We start from the raw sequence: 25,138 nt of genomic DNA, 5'->3' as shown, positions 1-25,138 counted from the left end.
CCGATTGTGAACAATTTTTATATTTGAACACATTTAATAAGACTATATGATATGCAAAAATCCAATCTCCGAGTGGGTTGGCGCGTCTCTGAGTGGACGTTTGATCCGGGTGGATCACATGAAAGAAAGTCCAATCTCTGAGTGGGTTGGTGCGTCTCTGGAAGACGTTTGATCCGGGTGGATCCTACAGAAAGTCCAATCTCTGAGTGGGTTGGTACGCTTCTGAGAGGACGTTTGGTTCGGGTGGAACCAATTAAACCAAATTTATTCTCAGAGTGATTAGCTCTGTCCCTGATTGCATGATAAAAATAAGATGTGACATTGTGTATAAAACTAATAATTATTTTGTTAGATTTTTTCTGGTTTTGTTGCAAGATAAATGTTCTAGAGTATCATAAGCTCTAACCATGACTGCATGATCCAAATTAGTTGTTGCTAAAAATAAAGTGTTAGAAAGTGTAAACTGAGATGAAATGAGAATATTGTTGGAAATTTTTCTGGTTTTGGTGCAGGATTGTTTTTCTAGAGCCTGTTATTCTCTACCCATGACTGCATAAACGAAATCAGCTATTGCTATGAGTATATTGTTACAAAGTGTAAACTGAGATGAACTGAGAATATTGTTAGATTTTTTCTGGTTTTGATGCAAGATTGTTCTTCTAGAGCCTGGTAAGCTCTACGCATGACTGCATGAACTAAATCAGCTGTTGCTATGAGTATAGTGTTAGAAAGTGTAAACTGAGATGAACTGAAAATATTGTTGGAAGTTTTCTGGTTTTGATGCAAGATTGTTCTTCTAGAGCCTGGTAAGCTCTACGCATGACTGCATGAACGAAATCAGCTGTTGATATGAGTATAGTGTTAGAAAGTGTAAACTGAGATGAACTGAGAATATTGTTGGAAATTTTCTGGTTTTGATGCAAGATTGTTCTTCTAGAGCCTGGTAAGCTCTACGCATGACTGCATGAACTAAATCAGCTGTTGCTATGAATATAGTGTTAGAAAGTGTAAACTGAGATAAACTGAGAATATTGTTGGATGTTTTCTGGTTTTGGTGCAAGATCATTCTTCTAGAGCCTGGTAAGCTCTGCCCATGACTGCATGAACAAGATCAGCTGTTGCTATGAGTATAGTGTTAGAAAGTGTAAACTGATACGAACTGAAAATATTGTTGTATTTTATCCGATTGTGAACAATTTTTAAATTTGAACACATTTAATAAGACTAGATGATATGCAAAAATCCAATCTCCGAGTGGGTTGGTGCGTCTCTGAGTGGACGTTTGATCCGGGTGGATCACATGGAAGAAAGTCCAATCTCTGAGTGGGTTGGTGCGTCTCTGAGAAGACGTTTGATCCGGGTGGATCCTATAGAAAGTCCAATCTCTGAGTGGGTTGGTACGCCTCTGAGAGGACGTTTGGTTCGGGTGGAACCAATTAAACCAAATTTATTCTCAGAGTGATTAGCTCTGTCCCTGATTGCATGATAAAGATAAGATGTGACATTGTGTATAAAACTAATAATTATTTTGTTAGATTTTTTTCTGGTTTTGTTGAAAGATAAATGTTCTAGAGCATCATAAGCTCTAACCATGACTGCATGAACCAAATTAGTTGTTGCTAAAAATAAAGTGTTAGAAAGTGTAAACTGAGATGAACTGAGAATATTGTTGTAATTTTTTCTGGTTTTGGTGCAGGATTGTTTTTCTAGATCCTGGTATGCTCTACCCATGACTGCATAAACGAAATCAGCTGTTGCTATGAGTATATTGTTACAAAGTGTAAACTGAGATGAACTGAGAATATTGTTAGAATTTTTCTGGTTTTGATGCAAGATTGTTCTTCTAGAGCCTGGTAAGCTCTACGCATGATTGCATGAACAAAATTAGTTGTTTCTGAGAATAAAGTGTTAGAAAGTGTAAAATGAGATGAACTGAGAATATTGTTGGAAGTTTTCTGGTTTTGATGCAAGATTGTTTTTCTAGAGCCTGGTAAGCACTACGCATGACTGCATTAAAGAAATCAGCTGTTGATATGAGTATAGTGTTAGAAAGTGTAAACTGAGATGAACTGAGAATATTGTTGGAAATTTTCTGGTTTTGATGCAAGATTGTTCTTCTAGAGCCTGGTAAGCTCTGCCCATGACTGCATGAACAAGATCAGCTGTTGCTATGAGTATAGTGTTAGAAAGTGTAAACTGATACGAACTGAAAATATTGTTGTATGTTATCCGATTGTGAACAATTTTTAAATTTGAACACATTTAATAAGACTAGATGATATGCAAAAATCCAATCTCCGAGTGGGTTGGTGCGTCTCTGAGTGGACGTTTGATCCGGGTGGATCACATGGAAGAAAGTCCAATCTCTGAGTGGGTTGGTGCGTCTCTGAGAAGACGTTTGATCCGGGTGGATCCTATAGAAAGTCCAATCTCTGAGTGGGTTGGTACGCCTCTGAGAGGACGTTTGATTCGAGTGGAATCAATTAAACCAAATTTATTCTCAGAGTGATTAGCTCTGTCCCTGATTGCATGATAAAGATAAGATGTGACATTTTGTATAAAACTAATAATTATTTTGTTAGATTTTTTTCTGGTTTTGTTGCAAGATAAATGTTCTAGAGCATCATAAGCTCTAACCATGACTGCATGAACCAAATTAGTTGTTGCTAAAAATAAAGTGTTAGAAAGTGTAAACTGAGATGAACTGAGAATATTGTTGGATGTTTTCTGGTTTTGATGCAAGATTGTTTTTCTAGAGCCTGGTAAGCTTTGCGCATGACTGCATGAACAAAATTAGTTGTTTCTGAGAATGTGTTAGAAAGTGTAAATTGAGATGAACTGAGAATATTGTTGGAAGTTTTCTGGTTTTGATGCAAGATTGTTCTTCTAGAGCGCGGTAAGGTCTACCCATGACTGCATGAACGAAATCAGCTGTGCTATGAGTATAGTGTTAGAAAGTGTAATCTGAGATGAACTAAGAATAATGTTGAAATTTTCCTGATTTTGATACAATATTGATCTTCAAGCCAGGATGAGTTCGGATTAAAATTTTGATGCAAGATTGATATTTTTGAGCCTGGAAAATTCAACCCATGAAAGCGAAACAAGATCAACTGTTGAAATCATGTAGAGATAGAACTGGTAATACTTGAAGTGAATCGGAGTCTGACAGGACTTGTTATATTTGAAGTGGATCGTAGTCTGACAGAACTTGTAATACTCGATGTGGAGGATAGTTTGGAAAATGTTTTATGATTTTGATGCTGGATTAATGTTTTTGAGCCTGGAAAACTCAACCTACGAAAGCAAAACTGTTTCAACTGTTGAAATCGTGAAGGGATAGAACTTGTAATACTTGAAGTGGATCAGAGTCTGATAGAACTCGTACTACTCGTGGTGGAGGATTGTGTCATGGTAAGTTTCGTTCCATATAACTTAATTGATTATTTGAAATTAACAATATTTTTATTTCCAGGTTTATTCTATCGCTTTCATATTGCTCTTTTGATAAATCGCATTTTTTTATTTGTCAATATATAAATTCGTTAATTATTAGTCGTTAGTCGTTTATTATTACTTTGGAAAACAAATAGATATATTGTAATGATGTTTCATTTAATACTAATAATTTACAATGATTTAGAGTAGAGGAGGTGAAGGATGTAGGGAATAAGAATATAATATTGACATTATAATAATACTAACTCATTCGTGAATGCCAAATATTAGTTAAAGTATTTGAATATATTTCTTACTCAAAATTGCTCAGTAATTTATTAGAGTGTCCGATCGAAAGTGTCTATTTGGTAAAATTGAATTGACCAGAGAGGAGAGAAATGCGGGGAGAGTGAGATGCGAACAACGCGAAGAGGATGCTTGAGAAGCGGAGAAATCAGTTTTGTGACGAATGGCGTTGATAGCGGGTGTGAGTCGTGTAAATTGAATGTATAAAGAAAACCTAAATAATAAAAAAAAAGGAATAATAATTATATGGAAAAATGTGCTGTGTTTTGTGTTCATTTAAAGAAAATCCCGACAGTATTATACTAGAAAATATGTTTTTGAAAAAAAAAAGAATAGAGCCGAACGAGCGTTGATCACAGGACTCTCTGAGTGAGAGCCTAGAACGTTACCCCTCAGCTATCTTTACTTCTTGAAAGATTGGTGATCGAAGTATAACAGGTTATACGCAATTTGCACTGATCATCTGCTGCTTGTGCATTCGTGCGGCAACGCACCGGCTGCTGTGTTTAGGTTCCGTGGCATATTTAAATCATCTGACGTTGAAAAACATATACGATTGAGTTTACGTCATGTGCTTTTGTGTCAATTCATTCAGATAAGTCACCTAATATTCATAGTGTTTTGGTGTGCAGGGAAGCAACATCAATTTCAATATTTAATTTGAATCCACCAATCCAATCCATATTGGCACAGTATATGTAAAACATGGATGGTCTAACAATTAGTTTGTAAATAAAACAAATTATTTTAGTAAATGGTTTTGATTTTCTATAAATATTAATTTAGTATTATTCCTACCTTTTCGCTTGCATACCTTCTGTGTGGTTTTGAAAGTTAATTAATTCATGCTATACATAAGTCCTAAATCTTGGACTTCGCTAGACCAATTAATTGTAACATTCATATAGTGACAACATATCTGTTTGAAGATTTCAAATAGCACTGGGATTATGTGGGAGAATCAGAGTTTCGGAAGGATTCGGAGAAAATTTTCCATTCTTGCAAGTCAATGAAAATGTATCCAAACTTTTCTACAATCCAAACATGTTTTGGATCATGTAGTAATCTAAATTCGATCATTTAGTTTCTCGATGACTCATTCCAGAGGTTAAATTTCAAAACGTGTTTTATGGTGGACTTCTGGTGCGAATATTTTTCGACAGCTCTGTCCTACAGTTTATTGTATTAATTTAATTAATAACAGAGATGAAACACTAGCTTGTAATAACTTATACTGTTAATAACATTATTTTTTTATTAGTTATTATTAGTCAGTATAAGTAAACAAAATGGGGGCCGGATGATGCTTTTTTATTTCACCCGGCAAGGGATATAGGGCGTCAATTTTAAAATGATAATTAAAACGTTAAAACACATTTTAGCCGAAAATAGTTTGATTTTTCGGGTTCGAAATTTAATTTTCTCTTAGATTGGTAACATGAAAGTTTCATTATTTCGATTAAAAGCCATGTAGGCTACATATCTACACTACAAGGATGTTTTCGATCATTTAGTAATCTGCGTTCAATCATTTAGTAGTTTGTCAATAACACATTCCAGAGGCTAGATTTCAAAATGTGTAGTATGGTGGACTGCTAATTCAAAGGTTTATCTACAACTCTGCCTAACAGTTCGATGTTTCAATTATACTGGTAATAGAGCTATAGAGCTAGTAGCAGTAGCTTATACTGAATGATTGGAATTTTGTTATCATTTGGTATAAGTCACTGCAACTAACACTGTAACTCCTTCAATGGTGGAATTGAAACATCGATATATTAGGCAGATATATAGAAAAACCTTCGCATGCATGAATGAAGATTATTTAGTGTTCGTTTCTTGAGGCGGAAGGACGCTGATCGTTAATCGGCGCCCAAAGCATGTTTTCCACGGAGAAAGTAAACAAAACGTTTGGCTACGACACGGAATTCTTGTACCACTCGTGTCAATCTCTGCCCTTACTCTCTCCAAGGCGATGATGAATAGCAGGCACGAAGGTTCATCATCTTGCCGTAACCCTCTGCGCGTTTCGAAGGGACTCGAGAACGGAACTCGAACTACGGATATCACCCGTTCCATCGTCACCTTGATCAACCGCATCAGTTTATCCGGAAATCCGTTTTCATGCATAAGCTGCCATACCAGGTCCCGATAGATTGTATCATGTGCCCTTTGAGGTCGTTGTACAGATGATGTGTGGACAGCGCCGCAGTATGCGATTGCCAAGGGCGCCAGCCTTTAGGGGGACGCTGAAATCAAGAATTGCTCAATGAAGAATAGACCAATGTTATAGAGTTTAGAGAACAAATAATATCAAACTGGCAACTACTATAAACAGACGGGAGCACCGAAAGGATCTACCCATGATTTTGGAAGCAATCAACAACGTGCATAAGGACATCAAATTTACCTTCGAGAAGGAAAAAGAAGGTAAATTACCTTTCTTGAACCTACTAGTCACCAGGGAAGCAAATACAACATTAAGCCTCGAAATCTACAGGAAGCCCACAAACACCATGAGAGTCATCCCGTATACATCGAACCATTCGTATCAACATAAAATGGCAGCATTTCATCACATGATCTACAGGATGCAGACGATACCCCAGAGCAAAGGAGGAAAAACGAAGGAACTACAACACATTTTAGAAACAGCGAAGATCAACGGATACCAGGAGAGGACTATGCGAGCGATCATCAACAAGAAGGAAAGGACCCAACGACGAAATGGAATAACAACGCTGACACCGATCGATGAGTCGCTGAAAAGAGTTTCGGTCCCATATGATCAACACATCACCAACCGAGTAGCCATCGACCAAACGAGTGCAGTGCGTGTTTTAGTCGTCGTAAAGTAGTTTACATATCGAATCAGCCTTCCGGAAAATACGTTAGACATGCATTGCTTTTCCATTTTTTGTATCATTATGAATATGGCGTCGTTCAACAGAAATAATTAGTCGCTTACAGTGGCGAGTGCCAAAATATTTCCTTCCCAACTAACATACTATTCCTTCAAGCGTCGAACTAATTTTCCTCCCCTTCCTCCTAATTGACTGTGAGAACGTAGTCGGCATCGTTATTGGCCTTGAATTAAAGAAACTGCGAAGCATGTACAGTGAGATTAGCTTTCTAGTCCCGAGAAAACTATTCAATTGGTGAGTTGTGCATTTTTTGTTGTTTTTCGGCCAATCACGACTAGCAACTACGATGGGTACAGTCAATCAAGTTAAGCTAACCTAAGCTAATTATTAGTAAATTAAATTATTGATCAGAAAAAGTATGATAAGCGTTGAAAATATCGTTTAATCATGAATTTCAGTTACATATTTATAGCTTCGAAATGCTTCTCCATTTTCAATATGCCCTTCATAGAATTTGATCAGAAAAAATCATAAGGGTTGTGTACAAGACACGACACGACTACGTAAAACATTTACAATGTTATGGAAACTCATATGTGAATATGTACGTTATGTGGAAGATATTGATTTGAAAAATGTATTGGAGATAACCACTTTCCCTTCGATGGGACTCGAACCCATGACCCTACAGTACGCTAGACTGGTGCTTTAACCAACTAAGCTACGAAGGACCTCCGTCGGCCTTCGCAACCTAGCGGCTACTGAACGAGCCCGAGATTCCCAAATTGGACGCATAGTCAAATCACCCGCAATCCATTTCTCAAGCCAACACTACCACATGTGTATAGTACACGTTCCCATTAGAGGAGCGTGAGTATTTAGAATGTCTGGTGGCTGTACACATTCTTCATCAGCAACAGTACTGATCAAGTGAGGTTGTGTAAGCATTTGCCAGTCGGTCGTCAAGCTCAGACCCGAGTGCATTGCGTAGGCAAGAGCACGCAACTCAGGTTCAGTTCAATCAAAGTTAATTGCCTATTTCCGGGGATTAAGGACATAGTTGGAAGAGTACCACGATGGCAGTCAATATGGCACCGGACCTTCCACGGGTCAACTCCACACCTCCCGCACTCCTCTCCCACCAACATTCGAATGCATCGAACAGCATCGAACAAAAGTTTAATATTCAGATTACTAACCTGTTCACAGTATATTTATGTACTTCCCGTGATAATTAACATGTTTCTTCAAACAGTCCTATGCATTTCGGCTCGAAATATAGCCTAAGCCAGCAGTTTCGTGCCAATTTAACTGCCGTCCGCGGTTTTTTTGGTTTATCACTGCACTCCACTTTTTCTCAAAGGGCATTGAAAAAATCATTTTTTTACACACTTTTCCGCACATGAGCAGCCCGAAATGTTGATGGAATGCGAATGAAACATCACTTTATGAAATCAGTCACTTGTTTGACCAGGGCTGTCAGATGATTTTTTCGTAAATCTGTATTGACTTGCACAAAAAATCTGTATTGTCTGTATTTGAGGGGAAAATAGATTTTTTTCTTCTAAGTAATGCAAAATAGCGATTCTGATTATTGTATTGCAATGTACATTTTCATTGAGTTTTTCAAAACCAGGTAAATGAAATGAGAAATCCCAGAAATCCGTAGGAATCTTTTAAGAAGCTCGATGCAATCATGTTAAAGCATCACATCACTAAATTTTCTCGGTTGTTATAATTTATATTTAAAGCTCAATCTTTTCCGAAATTCATGTCGTCTTTTTAATTCAACATCTCAATTATTATTCGACCTCAGCAACAATTCTATCATGAGCCCACAAGTGATGCTTCTCGGATCTTTTTTGCAACTTCTCCAATATTCTACCGAATTCGGAAACAATTTTTTTGTCATTGCTTAAATAATGATTACTAAATTCGATTTTACAACATATTTCTTACCAATAAAGCTAGGATTGTTTTCTGTTTGTTGGTTAATCTAATCCCTCATCATAAACCGCTCTTTGCAATAATTGTTAAATCACTTGGGAAATAGTTCATAGTATTCGCATCATGTTACAAACATTTTGAAATGAATGCTACACCAATTATTGTCTTTTTCGTAGATGGCCTCATTATATTCTTATCATCTTGTACCACAGTACGAATAGCACAGGGCTGTATTTATTGTTAATCAAGATTGAGAACACAAATCGGATTATTATAAATTACTTATGTGATAGATAAATATATTTTAAACCTTTACTTTAACAAATTGCATAAAGTTATGAACATCACAAGAACAATCACATTTTCCAGTGTGACTGTAAAACATCTGAATTTGTTTTATAATTCTATAATTATTATTTATAGAAATTACTGATAGATACCAAGCAGTCAAATCTATATACATGGACTGATCTGACAACAGAATGTACTCAGGAAACAAACTAATTCACACTTACGAAACTTCTTTAAAATACATTTGGAGTTCTTTTTTAAAGATCCAATTAGTTTCATTAAAAATACCATTGCTCTATTTCAGGGTTTCGACTTTTCATTTCAATGAGACCAAAGCAAGCGTTTTTCGGGCCAAGGGAGAATCTTTTTTCGTTGTTTATGTTGAAGATCATCTTTCACCCATCAATCTTTTCTTCAGAATCAGCCTGGGAAGATTAACGAAAATCTTGCTTATTAGCAGGGTTCATAATGCTCACTCAATCTCAGGAGCACATGATTTTCCCTCACGAAAGTTTTCGGGGAGAAATCGCTTTTCGGGAAAGAAAAACAGCCTGGAGAGTGATAACAATTTTTCGCTCACTTCGATTGCCGCTAAACGTTGGTTTGCTCTTTTTCTTTCATATTCGAGTCTTTTCGTGGTATCATCAATGCAAATGGTAGTAGCTTATGTGGAACAAATACCTTAACGCTTTCATACAGATAGCGTGGTGGTGTAGCTAAAGTAAGCGCATCCCCACAGCTATTATTGTTACTATTCTGGGTTCGAATCCCGCTGCAGCCATACAATTTTGTAATTGTGCTGCGATAATTCTCGCGAAAAGTGAGTGAGAGGTGAAAGTAATGAAACGAAAAAGGATTTTCATCTAATAGGCAAGATTTTCGTTAATCTTCCAAAGCTAATTCTAGAGAAAAGATTGATGGGTGAAAGATGATCCTCAACATAAACAACGAAACAAGATTTTCCCTTGGCCCGAAAAACGCTTGCTTTGGTCTCATTGAAACGAAAAGTCGAAACCCTGCTTATTAGATGAAAATCTTTTTTCGTTTCATCTTTTTTACCTATCACTCACTTTTTGCGAGAATTATCGCAGAGCAATTACAAAATTGTATGGCCGCGCTGGGACTCGAACCCAGAATAGTAACAATAATAGCTGTGGGAATGCGCTTACTCTAGCCACACCGCCACGCTATCTGTATGAAAGCGTTAAGTTATTTGTTCCACATAAGCTACTACCATTTGCATTTATGGTGCCACGAAAAGACTCGAATATGAAAAAAAAGAGCAAACCAACGTTTGGCAGCAATCGAAGTGAGCGAAAAATGGTTATCACTCTCCAGGCTGTTTTTTTTCCGAAAAGCGATTTCTCCCCGAAAAATTTCGTGAGGGAGCATCCTGTGCTCCTGAAATTGAGTGAGCATTACGAACTCTGCTCTATTTGAAACTCAACTGAGTTTGCCAAGTACCCAGAAATCAGTCACAACTCATTTTATTAATATTTCTTAAATATGGTTCAAGCTGTGCTTTAAACTTTAATATTTTATTAATGTTTGATTAGTACGATAACATTTAAAATAACAAAAAATCTGTACAAATCTGTATTCTATTTGAAAAATCTGTATAAAATCTGTAATCTGTATCAAGTCTGTATTCACGTTTAAAAATCTGTAAAATACAGATAAATCTGTATATATGGCAGCCCTGTGTTTGACGCGAAAACTTAATATAAACTGCTATTTTTGATCGAAAAAAACGACTAAAAACTTATCGCGGAGCGAATGTAAACACCGGTACCGATAGCAGCAAACTAATAAACAGGGTGGCACAAAACTGATTTTGCTCCGCCGCGCTCAGTCGATCATGTTTCATATTTTGGGTGTCGTTCGCTGGTTTCGGTTGGTTTGAATAGGGGCTTACCGTGCTTAGGTCGTTTCAGGTTTGTATGGCAGTTGATATGGCGAGGTTGAACTTTACATTATTCTGATTGTGGCACTCCGTGATTGGGCGCTGGTGAGGGGAAGACCATATGACTGGATGAAATTAAAGAGCTTTAACTCCTTAGACAATGCATATTGAATGGACGTTCCAATATTTGGGAGTCGATTTTAATCGAGGTTGCAAATCTTTTGCATGATAATAAAGCCCCAAATACAATGTCGGCGGAACAGAAACGTGAACGGCAAATTTGACAGTTAGCCCATATATTTTCCGTCAAATTTGCCGTTTCCGTTCCGCTGACATTGCGTTTGTGTAATTCAACAAAATAGCCAGATTTTTTCTGTGATACATACACGGTAAAAAATCAACACGCTCAATTTAACTGTTCCATCTATTGAATGATGATGATTGTAAACACTATTATTGAAAATGATATTCCATTGATTTTGAAGTGGTGTCACACCTTTCACAAGTGTGTTAAATGCAGACAATACCATAACATCAACACGATTGATCAAAGTGCTACTCACTGGATGTTGAGATGATTAGCACTTTGATCAGCACCAATAATGTCTCCACTAGAATTGAAAGTGCTATGCTATTGAATTTACAGGTTCAAGGCTATTGGTTTAAGAGTGGAGCGATATTGATGTTGTTCTAAAAATAGATGACAGTTCTTTCATTTGTTCTGCTTATTTCAAAAGGTTTTTGGAAGTGTGAGATGGAGTCATGGTAAGACGAAGGACTTTCAAGCAAAGGTATGATATTCAAATCTGAGCTGAGGTAATTCTATTTTTTTATTTTGTTGTTTTATATTCAAAATATTGTGCACGTCAAATGGAAGTGGTGGTCTTTGAATGCGACGGGCTCAGCTATTGATATTGATTTGATTCCAAAGTAGTGCATATTCAAATGCAGAACAGTTCGCATGGACGTGTATATTTTTTACCGTGTATCTATCTTACCACACTCACAAAAAACTCCGCATTATATTCATGAGTTTACACATGGATTTTTGCAATGGGGGTTGCCAAATGCATTCCATATTTTCGACACATATATTTCATGCGCCCGCATGCATTACATGAGCGTTCATACATACTATCCATGTGGGTCATCGTATCCATGTGTGAATTTATATGCAATTAAGTATGTGCCGACGCATGATATGCATATTTCAAAATACATGGATTTTTGCCATAAAGTATGTGTCGATTTTCCTGAGTGCAGGAGCAGATACTTCATACAAAAAGTGTGACATGGGGGTGAGCGGAGTATAAAATGCTATTTCAACGGATCTTTCGTTCACGTTCAGTGAGTCTCTGGAATGTTGCTTTCAGCTATGTGGGTTCTCTTTTCGCCAGCGTTTGGAGGGGAGGCGCTGTAGCCAGTGTAATGAATGGTTTAGTTTTCCATAATAGTTTTCATACAAACCTAAATCGGCTTGTTCTCAATCAGTTTTTGTTCAAATCGGGTTTTGGAGGACACTCGGAGCATGGGACAGAATCAAGTGAGCGTGGTGGAGCTGGGTCGTTTTTGAACCACCCTACTAATATTCGTTGTTTTTCATAAATAAGACACCAATACTACTACAGTATATGACAGTTTGTATTATACCAATACTTTCAAAGCTTTGTTTTGGTACTCAACCCACCTTCACCTTAAACCACCCGACTTGGACGTTAATTTACAATGTTATGGAAACTCATATGTGAATATGTACTTGATCAGTACTGTTGCTGATGAAGAATGTGTACAGCCGCCAGACATTCTAAATACTCACGCTCCTCTAATGGGAACGTGTACTATACACATGTGGTAGTTTTGGCTTGAGAAATGGATTGCGAGTGAATTGACTATGCGTCCAATTTGGGAATCTCGAGCTCGTTCAGTAGCCGCTAGGTTGCGAAGGCCGACGGAGGTCCTTCGTAGCTTAGTTGGTTAAAGCACCAGTCTAGCGTACTGTAGGGTCATGGGTTCGAGTCCCATCGAAGGGAAAGTGGTTACCTCCAATACATTTTTCAAATCAATATCTTCCACATAACGTACATATTCACATATGAGTTTCCATAACATTGTAAATTAACGTCCAAGTCGGGTGGTTTAATCCCCGGAAATAGGCAATTAACTTTGATTGTACGTAAAACAGTTTGGTGAAATGAAGAATCTAGTGCCAGTGCAAGAATACATGTTTGCAGCAGCTCTCTACAATACGCGCTCGTTATTCTGCTACGAACGGCAACGTAATTCTGCTACGACGTCGTACTTTGAACAAATTCGTCTTGCCTCAATCTTCCTGTGTTTAAAATGGTGTCCATGAGAAGAATCGATTAATTCCCAATAATGCATATTTTGAATCACTAACGACCACACGACCCACGCCATAGGCTGGAATAACAAAATCAAATAAGAATCTTGAAAGAATTAAACTTGACTGCCACTGAAGCCATCCATGCGAATACATATTTGTAGCATATCCCTCCGACGCGCGCTCGTGATTCTCCAAGCGTCTCGTGGCGTCTCCAAGCGGTTAATTTGCACTTTGAAAAAAGTTCGCCTCGCCTCAATCGCCTGTATAGAATGGAAGCCCTGAGAAGAACCGATTTTTCCAATATCCCATATGCATTTGGAATAAAATTTGCTCAGCAACTCTGCCGATGCTTAGAGATGTCGTAAAATCTCGATTAATCGATTAGTAACTAATCGATTACTCTCGATTCTTGACGATTATTGAATCGATTCATCGTTGAGTAGTAATCGAATCAAAATTAATCGATTATCAGAACGATGAATCGATTAATTGAAGTAATCGAAATCTAATAGTTGTCGTAAAATCCCGCTTAATCGATTACTCTCGATTCTTGTCGATTATTGAATCGATTAATCGTTGGGAAGTATTCGAATTAAAAATTTATCGATTATCACAACAAATAATCGATTAATCGAAGTAATCGATTAATTTGCGACATCTCTACCGATGCTGGGACCGCTCTCCGCGATATTTCAAATGAAATGCCACGCGCGCGGGGGAAAGCAGTTTTCTTATAATCAATAAAGATGGCCCATTAATACCGCCTCTTTGTTGTCCGGTATGACTGCAAATATTGTGTACCCGTCACACACTTACTAAAGGGGCGTGACTACAGGTTTAACTTTATTGATTACAAGAAAGCAGTTCCTCCGCGCGCGCGAGCTATTTCGTTCGAGATGTCGCGAAAAGCAGATCGTAGTCCCACCATCGGCTTCGGCGGAGCTGCTACCAGAAATTTCATTCTCATCGATGGTGTGGTTCGTGCGGTCGTTCGCGCTCACATTAAATTTTCTTGTCTGAAGTACTAATGATTGGCTACCATCAGAGAAAGTAGCTCTTAAGTCACAACTTGAGGCGAGATGAATTTTGTTCAAAGTAAAACTTAATTGCTTGGTGATGGTAGATTGTTTTCCATCGGTAGCAGAATCACAAGCGCGCGTTATAAAAAGACGCTGCCAATAATTATTCGCGTGGATAGCAGTAACAGTCAAGTGAAATTTATCATCAAGATTATAATTCTAGTAGGTAGCCTGCTACTTGTTTAAGGTTTTATTTCTATCTATGCGAATACATATTTGCAGCTTCTCCTTCTGACGCGCGCTCGGACCCGCACTAATGCTATGATTCCGCTACCGATACCAAACAATTATGCTTTGTTCTATGGAAAAAGTTCGTCTTATATCAACTTTCTCAATCACTTGTCAATCACTGAATCATTGTTCAAAATTAAATCCACAGCAAGAAGAGTAGTTAAGTGCTAGACAAACATCATGTAATTGAGCTCAGAATCACGCTAGAATATTTCACTGAAAAATTTCCTAGTTCCTAGCGGTTCCTTCTGTGGTTTGTTGACCAAATTTTAAGAAATTTGGCCACAATATTCTTTGATATGCAAAGAATGTTTAGGCCAAATTTGAGCATAATTAGTTACAGAAAACCCCCTGACAATAATAGAACAACACCTGCTAAAGCCGTAATTTCCCCTACTAACGATTGGCTACCATAAATGAAAGTAGCTCTCAAGTCACAACTTGAGGCGAGATGAATTTTGATCAAAGTAAAACTTAATTGCTTGGTGATGGCAGATTGTTTTCCGTCGGTAGTAGAATCACGAGAGCACGATTCAGAGAAAGACTTATAATTTTAGTAGATAGTCATCCATGCGAATACATTTTTGCAGCTTCTCCGTTTGACGCGCGCTCGTGATTCTACATACATACAGAAAACATACGATGATTTAACTCATCCATGAGTTTTTAGGTGCTGAAATGCCACGCGCGCGCGGGAGAGCAGTTTTCTTATAATCAATAAAGATGGCTCATTAGTCCCTTCTCTTTATTGTCCGGTATGACTGCAAATATTGTGTAACCGTCACACACCCCCCAAAGGGGCGTGGCTACAGGTTCAACTTTATTGATTACAAGAAAGCAGCATCTGCGAACAGAGACAGAATGCCGCCTTCTGGAGGTTCTGGCATGTCGGAGGTGAACAGATTGAAAAGCAGGGGCCCGAGGATACTGCCCTGGGGGACGCCTGCGACGATGTTGTGCGCATTGGAACTCGCTCCGCTGATTGAGACCCGGAATGTCCTTGCCGACAGGTAATTGTTGATGATTTTCACCAGGTAGCTGGGAAGATTGTAGCGTTGTAGTTTGTACACCAGGCCATCATGCCATACATTGTCAAATGCCTTCTCGACATCGAGTAAGGCCATGGCGGATGTTTTCGAGACAAACTTGTTCCGTCTGAGGACGTTGGTAACTCGGGTCAGTTGGTGTACAGTTGACCGACCGCGTCGGAAACCAAACTGTTCCTCGAGCAAGATGTTGAGATTTTCGACAGACTCAAGTAACCGGTGATGAATAGCTTTTCGAATAGCTTGGATAATCCTGAGAGAAGGCTGATGGGACGATAGCTTTTGGGTGAGGAAGGATCCTTCCCAGGCTTCCGGATGGGGATGACTTTCGCTGACTTCCAGGACGATGGGAAGTAGCTGAGCCGGAGACACTGATTAAAGATCAGCGAGAGGTGCTCAAAGAACGGAGCACTCATGTGTTTGAGCTCGAGATTCAGGATGCTGTCGAAGCCTGGGGCCTTCATGTTCTTCGACGATTTGATATAGGCCGTCAATTCGCCAGCTGAGATCTCCAACTCCTCCGAGAAGTCGTTGGGAATCAAATGGATGTTGTTAGCATGCTCGTTGACGGCTGCTTCGTGTGGACTGACGATGTTCTGCCCAAGATTGTGTGAGCTGACGAAGTGACGACCTATTTCAGCGACCTTCTCTGCAGGAGTTATCAAGCGATCCTTAGAGCCATTATTGCCTAGTGGGATCAAAGGTGGAATGGGCCGAGGCTTGGATTTTAGAATTTTGGTCATTTTCCAGAACGGCTTAGCATAATCTGGGAGAGTGCGGATCTTATTCTAGAAGTCGTTATTTTTGAGGTCCACCATTCTTGATCATTTTTGTGATTCGATTGCAGCGTGCCTTAAGCTCAGGCAGTCCAGTACGCTGAAACTGCCTGCGAGTGACATTCCGCAATCGAATAAAATCTTTGGTGAGTGTATCGATGTTTAAGGAGTTGCTTACCTGCCGAGCCGTCGGTACGTGTTGCTCTCGGGCCGCCGTGATCGCCTCCTCGATAGCGCACAGCTGGCGGTCGATACTTTCCGGCGTCTCCGGACGCACCTCGTAGTCGATGGTGTTATCGACGCACTGCTGGAACCGCTGCCAGCTCACTCGGTGGTAGTTCCGCCGTAACTGCTGGTGCCGATTGACCGAGGAGCCCAGTTCAGCCACCACCGGATAGTGATCCGAACTGTCCGAACTGTCCGCGTTTTGTTGACCAAATTTTATGAAATTTGGCCACAATATTCTTTGATATGCTATGATATGATATGATATTTGATATGAAGTACTAACGATCGGCTACCATCAATGAAAGTGGCTCTTGGGAGCGTCCACAAATTACGTAACGCTTAGAGGGGGGAGGGGGGGTTAGTCGAAGTGACCCATACATAATTTTTAGATGCTTCATACAAAAAGTGTGACATAGGGGGAGGGGGGTTGAAAATGCCCAATTTTTGCGTTACGTAATTAAAGGATCTTCCCTTAAGGTGACTCGGGGAGGCACTACACACCGTGTTATTTTTCCTATCTTTTGTCTCTTTCTAACATTGTCACCTCGTAATTTTGGAGTGGCGTATTTCGGTTTTCAGTTGTTTGATGTAACTGTAAATGTATCAGCATGTATATTGCGAGTAAGGACGCGCCGGTGATACTTTTTCAAAATCATATTTTTGTTGGAAAAAAAAATTAAGCATTAATGATAATCAATAGTATCAATAGAATTGGCGAATTGCTGAAGGGTTTCCGAATCGATTGATAAGCAAATATCGAAAATAAAATAAAGATGCTATCAGCGTTTGAAATCTATCCTAATTTTTGTGACAGTCTCGAATTTGGAAATTTCCGTTTTAAACCCTGTATCTGAGTCTTCCTCTTAGATGAAGTTTACGTCAAAACATCAATACTGACGCCATACAATTTTTTTCAGTCATAATGCGAATCAATTGTTTGCATGGTCTCCTTCCGATACTTGCTTGAGATTGAACTACCGACGTTAGCGTTGCGCTTTGAATAAAGTTCATCTCGGAACCGATTTCTTTTTCAATCAACAGGAAAAATACAAAATTAGTCTCGCGGGAAAATTTCATGTTGTGCCGACAACATCCAAATCGTTGCAAACGCCACATTAGTGAATAAATTGCTGTAGCAATCTTCCGATGACAGCCTATGCTCGGACCGGCACTGATGCTATGCTTCCGCTACCGATGCCAAACAATTATGCTTTGTTCTATGAAGAAAGTTCGTCTAATATCAACATTCTCAATCACTAAAATCATACAACTCCGAATTACGCTAGAAAATTTCACCGAAGAATTTTCCAGTTCCTAACGGTTGCACTTTAGGAAAATTATTTCAACTTATCCTTCCTCCCAAATATAATGATGGTCCTGAAAAGAACCGATTAATTGCCTCTTATGTGCCTCATCAGTAGCCACTGGGCTGCGCGACCGCCATCCGATGATTCATCTCAACGAACGCCGTCGATTGCCAGATCCGCCGAAGATGGGACACGGATGAAAATGATGTGCTGCTGCTTCCACGACCGCCACCACCACCGACCGAAAAAATTTCATCCGCACCACCACACCGCTGAGACAGCCGTGGTCACTGGGACCGCTTCTGGACGCCCTGGTCCGCTCGCCGTGACATCCAGAATGAAAATGACGCGCGCACGCGAAACACGGGGCTTTTTAAACACAGGGAAAACGAAGCAGTGGATCAAAAGGCCCGTACCTTACTGCAATCTGATGTCCGTGTTGGGGATTTATGAACGGAATTGAATTTTTCACCCGGTTTGGAAAGAAACAACATTTTCAATAGTTTAACGTTGATAATCAATAGTATCAATAGAATTGGCAAATTGCTGGAGAGTTTCTGAATCGATTGATAAGCAAATGTCGAAAATCCATCGAAAGATAAAGACGCTATTAGCGTTTGAAATCTATCCTAATTTCGTGACGGTCTAGAATTTGGAAATTTCGGTTTTACACCCTGTATCTGAGTCTTCCCCTTAGACGTAGTTTACGTCAAAAAAAAAAACAATAATATATGTGGTGTGAAATGATCTACTGGCACTGAATGGCTAGAACATCTACCGCTGTTTCACGTTGGAAGGTAAACGGGTATTCGAAGCACTTCTGCTGATCCTGGCGGTATCGGAGCGTTCGGAAGATTGCGATAACGTTGACCATTCTGGGGAAACACACGGTTTTCCAACTCGCGGATTAACCTATCAAACACGATAGAAGTGCTTCACGCAGTCAGCTCGATACACATATTGTTGTGATGATAGCTTCTGCTCGCGTTGTTCACTATCTCCATTGTCTAGTAGTAAACGTTCCAGGTGTTGACAATTCTTCTAAGGCGCTTTATGAATCAAAATGAGGGACTCCCTAATTGATCGTCGTGCATCTCGCGGTGAGATCATTTATGGGATTTAGTCTCTGTTGTTGGATCCAAGACGCCATCGGAGAAAATAATTCGTTGCATGCATTGGTACAACCAAGTTCGTCGAAATTGCCAAAGATGCAAAAACGAGCGAGCAGTTCCAAACAATCCGATTATGGCTGACCTGCCACCCGGACGCCTAGAGGCGTTCTCTCGACCATTCACTCATTCAGGAATCGACTACTTCGGTCCCATTGAAGTTGCTGTAGGCAGACGAAATGAAAAGCGCTGGGGAATGTTGGCGACATGCTTGACCACCCGAGCAATACATATTGAGGTCGTTAACTCGCTCAGCACCGATTCATGCATCATGGCCATCCGGAATTTCATCGCTCGTCGTGGCCAACCCTGCAAGATCTACAGTGATCGAGGTACCAACTTCGTTGGTGCAGATAGAGAGCTGCAAAGGCTCCAGACAACAATCAACCACGACGAAATCATGAGAGAGTTTACGACCGAAGAGATAGCGGTAGGCGGTAGATAGGAGCGATTAATACGGACCGTCCAAAGTAATTTAATGGCTGTATGTCTCACCAAGACCTTGACTGACGAAGTTCTACGGAATCTATTGATCGAGATTGAAAACGTCGTTAACTCCCGACCCCTCACGCACGTTCCTATGGATGAAGACTCAAGTCCGGCCCTAACTCCTAACCATTTCCTGATTGGTTCATCCAATGGCTCAAAACCTCTAGCGGTCATCGATGACAGCGGTTACGCTCTGAAACAAAACATGTGTACCTCCCAGATTCTTGCAAACAGGTATCGGACATGCACAAAACAGAGAGAAAAGGACGAACAAATAGAAAGGAAACGCTGCAAGTCAAGTATTGTGAGGAAAGATAGATAAAATTAACTTAATTCTAGTTCAATAATTCCAAGTGGGCTTGTGCACAAATCTATATTGGAACCGGTAAGCCTAATTTGCCTAAATATCGCCTAAAATTACTTAAAAACTATCCTTAAACTAGGTAACCTAAACCTATTCCGCGACCTATTGTCCACTTGCCATACATGCTACTATGAACTAGGTGAGGTGAAGAAATTGGTAAGAGTAAAACTACAGCAAAAAAAATTCTAAACCTTATAAGCTAACTTACAATAAACCTAATAGGATTTACTACAACAGCTTATCTACGTGAACCTTGTAAACTACGTGGAATTATACAATGGGAAATAAACGTAAGTTATTAAAATTGTATTTACATCTAGGAATAATAATTAATTGAGAACGATGCACTATACATATAAATGTGCATGATTGATGAATTTATTATTTAGCATGAAGGCAACTTAGATATATACAATTGCCAAGCATTGCCTGAACTAAAACCTATTCTAATACCAACTGAATTTGTTATGTTCTATGTGACAGGAAATTATATTCTCGCTATCACCGGATCATACGTGTTTAATTTCGCTTCCGGCCGAGAATCATGAGGTCGGTAACAACCAGTTGAAACTATACTTCAACAGTCTTGTTTTGTAGCTGTAGCCTACCGCACTGCTAAGGAAGGCTGCGGTGTTCTAAGTTCTCCATATCATTCTAGAATTCATACCAATTGGTCTATCATATTGATTGTGCTTGGTTTGCAAAAAGCAAATCTTGGTGTTGATATGTTAAAATCGAATGTTCTAAATATTTCAAATCACCCAAGAGTTCAGGCAAATTCGTCTACAAAGTCGACTCGGTACGACACCGACACCATATTCAGGCTACTTTTAGCCAAGCCTACGATTTACGATCTATGTTCGTCCAAATATGATGTTTTGAGCTCTCAGATGGTTGTATGAGAACATATCTAAATTTTTGATCATATGCATGATCTTCAGGGACCAAAAGGGACATAATAACTTGCTATCGGTTCTGTAACTAGCGTTATTGGCATGGGGGACTAATTGGTCTTTGGTCTGCAAAGATTTTTAGAATATAGAACGTCGTAATTGGTAATGTCTAACGAATAAGTCATACACAAAATAATCAGGAGCCTAATTGATAAAAAGAGTCGTCATCGATTTTGTTCCAAGCATAGTTGACCCGCCAAACAAATTCGTCTGAGCTCCAGAATTATTTTGTGAACTAAGATCATTGTTTCAGTATATATTTAACCCTTTCAGGACACCTTTTCGTTACATTGATTTAAAGTACAGATTTGGGTTTTTTGCTCGGTCCTGCCAATACTAGTATAGAAAGATCTAAAAAGGTGTTGAAATATTTTTTTCGGATGTCCTAGGCCATCCAAACTGTTCTAGAGTACATATCATCGAATGCATCAGAAAATATCTCTAGAAACAAAATGTCCAAAGCTGATAATATGTTCAAAAATATCTACCGTATGCGCGATAATGTTTGCTCCATCGCAGAAATAAGGTTCCCATTTGACCTGTGCATCCAATTCCTTGGTTTTCTTTGCATGTACGTCAGCTGTAGCTCATATAATAGTGTGTGTGTGTAAAAGAAAACGATTTACTTAGTTTGACAGTTACATTATGACAAAGGGGCAGCGCAAACACGATTTGTTCCACGCCCGAATGTCGCAAAAAGATATTTCGGTCGCCGTTGGAGTGTTCCGGGAAACCGTGAAAAGAAAGGACAACTGTCCGCGAAGGTGCCCAAACGTCGTCCGAGATCAGCTCGGGTTCCGTGGGTTGTTGCAGCCATCAAAAGAAAGTTTCGGGCGAATTCAGTGCGTTCAATGAGGAAAGCGGCGAAGGAACGCGGAATCAGCGACTTTACGGTATGGTACGGTACGAAAGATCGTGTAGGACGATTGCGGGCGATGTTGAGAGCACAAAAAAAGCTCACATGATTACCAACTGTATGCTACGAGTTCAGCGATATCAGAAAATTTTGAGCGAAAAATCCGGTAATCCTGTTCCCCGACGAGAGCATGTTTACCGTTGACCCTGTTTCAAATTCTAGAACCGACCGCTATATTAGTTCTCTCCCATCAAAAGACGAGGCCGTCGAGTATAAAAATATGTGTCTGAAAAATCATCCTGGATTGGTGGGTTCCGATGGTAAAAAATGGACCCGGTGTTCATTCCAGAAGGCGACAAGGTGAACTCGGAGGTCTACATCAGGATTTTAAGTAAGTATGTTCTTCCGAAGATCAAAGAGCAGTACGGCCCAAAACCAAATGTTGTATTTAAACAAGACGGGCTCCGTGCCACACCTCGAACCGCACACAGAAGTGGTTGCAGGAACAGTAGCCGCTAGGTTGCGAAGGCCGACGGAGGTCCTTCGTAGCTTAGTTGGTTAAAGCACGTCTAGCGTACTGTAGGGTCATGGGTTCGAGTCCCATCGAAGGGAAAGTGGTTACCTCCAATACATTTTCCAAATCAATATCTTCCACATAACGTACATATTCACATATGAGTTTTCATAACATTGTAAATTAACGTCCAAGTCGGGTGGTTTAATCCCCGGAAATAGGCAATTACCTTTGATTGAACCATGCCAGATTTAGTTGCATGCTCTCAGAAACGAAATCTTCCCAAGATTTCGGAAACCTGGGTCTTCAGGGTATATTCAAACGCGACCCCAAAGCCAACCCCAAAGCCAACATCCTGGTGAACAATTTTGCTGAAGAAAGCGGTGACTTATCTCTGTTCTTTAATGTTACATAGCCAATCTAAAACGTTGGGCATATATGACTCATCCGTCCTGAAAGGGTTAAATCGTTGATCGCATGGCTGCTAAAGGCCTATACGAACACCATGGGTTGTTTTTAATTTTGTACTGAGCCCAATTGACTTAGTAGACCAACTGGTCTGAGCTCCAGACTGATTTGAAGAACTTAGAATATCCAATGATATGGAAATCATCTTCCAAACTTAGACGTACATGTTCATGATAGAATTAGAGGTGTAGAGCACTGATATTCTTCCCTCCCCCTTCATACGAGAGCTTGGTAGAAGGAAGGTCGTGTGATATGTGCCATCACAAATATTGCCCTCCGCTCGCTTTCAAATCGACTTCTATAAAAAACATTCTTCATGCCTGCCGTATCCTAACGGAACTATCAATTCTATACTTTCGCCTCTAATTCTATCATGAACATGTACGTCTAAGTTTGGAAAATGATATTAGCATTTCCATATCATTGTAAATCGTTTAACTTCACGTAGAAGTAACACACACAAAATCATTAATTAAGTGTTAAAATATCTGATCTGGACATGTTTAAAATGTAAATTATGCGCGTCCGTACGTCCCCAACCCCCATTTTACGACAAAACTCAAAATTCAAAACCACGCAGCTCAGCCAATTTCTAACGGATTTTCAAGCAATCTTCTGGAATCGATCACAAAATTCCTATAGTTTTAGGGACCGAGGTCAATTTTTGTCCAATGGCCATGGTTCCGGATATATTCCGGGGAGTACTGGGGTTACCTCCCTCCCGGAAAAAATGGTCACTGGCAGATCGGCTTCGAAATCCATCGTGCGACATGTCAAACTTCATGATTTTGCAAAACAAGTACACTGGAGTACATTTCGGCGATTTTCGATCGAATTGGCCACCCTCCGGGTACTTCCAGGGCCTGGTTCCCTTGGGGAAGTGGCCAATTTTCGTTTCATCTTGTAACCCATCTTGCGACATATCAAACTTCATATTTTTGCAAAACAAGTACACTGGAGTACATTTCGGCGATTTTCGATCGAATTGGCCACCCTCCGGGTACTTCCAGGGCCTGGTTCCCTTGGGGAAGTGGCCAATTTTCCTTCAATCTTGGAACCCATCTTGCGACATATCAAACTTCATGATTTTGCAAAAGAAGTACACTGGAGTACATTTAGGTGGTTTTCGATCGAATTGGCTACCTTCCGGGTACTTCCAGGGCCTGGTTCCCTTGAAGAAGTGGCCAATTTTCGTTCAATCTTGGAACCCATCTTGCGATATGTCAAACTTCATGATTTTGCAAAACAAGTACACTGGAGTACGTTTCGGCGATTTTCGATCGAATTGACCACCCTCCGGGAAGTACCCGAAGGAAGCAGGGCCCTTGGGGAAGTGGCCAATTTTCGTTTACTCTTGGAACCCACCTTGCGAAACCTTTTGCAAAACAAGTACACTGGAGTCCATTTCGGTGATTTTCGATCGAATTGGCCACCTTCCGGGTACTTCCAGGTAGACCTGTGCGCTGATTGAAATTTGACCGGCGGTGGCGTGATAGATCTTTTTCAGCCAGCGGCGTCACGCCGTTGGTGATTGGCGGCAGCGTGGATCGGCGTGAACCAGTTTCAAGCGCCAAAATTTATTCAGAAGTTCCTCCAGGAATTCCTGGAGGAACTTCCGGAGGAATTCCTGGAGGAACTTCCGGAGGAATTCCTGGAGGAACTTCCGGAGGAATTCCTGGAGGAACTTCCGGAGGAACTTCCGGAGGAACTTCCGGAGGAATTCCTGGAGGAACTTCCGGAGGAATTCCTGGAGGAACTTCCGAAGGAACTTCCGGAGGAATTCCTGGAGGAACTTCCGGAGGAATTCCTGGAGGAACTTCCGGAGGAATTCCTGGAGGAACTTCCGGAGGAATTCCTGGAGGAACTTCCGGAGGAATTCCTGGAGGAACTTCCGGAGGAATTCCTGGAGGAACTTCCGGAGGAATTCCTGGAGGAACTTCCGGAGGAATTCCTGGAGGAACTTCCGGAGGAATTCCTGCAGGAACTTCCGTAGGTATTTCTGGAGGAACTTCCGGAGGAATTCCTGGAGGAACTTCCGGAGGAATTCCTGGAGGAACTTCCGGATGAATTCCTGGAGGAACTTCCGGAGGAATTCCTGGAGGAACTTCCGGAGGAATTTCTGGAGGAACTTCCGGAGGAATTCCTGGAGGAACTGGTCAATTCGATCGAAAATCGCCGAAACGTACTCCAGTGTACTTGTTTTGCAAAATCATGAAGTTTGACATGTCGCAAGATGGGTTCCAAGATTGAACGAAAATTGGCCACTTCTTCAAGGGAACCAGGCCCTGGAAGTACCCGGAAGGTAGCCAATTCGATCGAAAATCGCCGAAATGTACTCCAGTGTACTTGTTTTGCAAAATCATGAAGTTTGATATGTTGCAAGATGGGTTCCAAGATTGAACGAAAATTGACCACTTCCCCAAGAAAACCAGGCCATGGAAGTACTCGGAGGGTGACCAATTCGATCGAAAATCGTCAAAATGTACTCCAGTGTACTTGTTTTGCAAAATCACGAAGTTTGATATTTTGCAAGATGGGTTCCAAGAGCGAATGAAAATTGGCCAC

General features: G+C 40.2%; 1 protein-coding gene across 1 annotated transcript in view; it reads right to left on the bottom strand.

Moving 5' to 3' along the window:
- LOC134226509 (uncharacterized) overlaps nucleotides 1–25,138 on the bottom strand; it is a 952,521-nt gene that overhangs the window by 416,744 nt on the left and 510,639 nt on the right. The gene's annotated exons all lie outside the window — the stretch shown is intronic.

Source organism: Armigeres subalbatus, chromosome 1, assembly GCF_024139115.2.
Source record: "Armigeres subalbatus isolate Guangzhou_Male chromosome 1, GZ_Asu_2, whole genome shotgun sequence".
Lineage (NCBI taxonomy): Eukaryota > Metazoa > Arthropoda > Insecta > Diptera > Culicidae > Armigeres > Armigeres subalbatus.
Note: the sequence above shows the minus strand (reverse complement) of the source record. Positions and strands in the feature narration are given on the sequence as shown.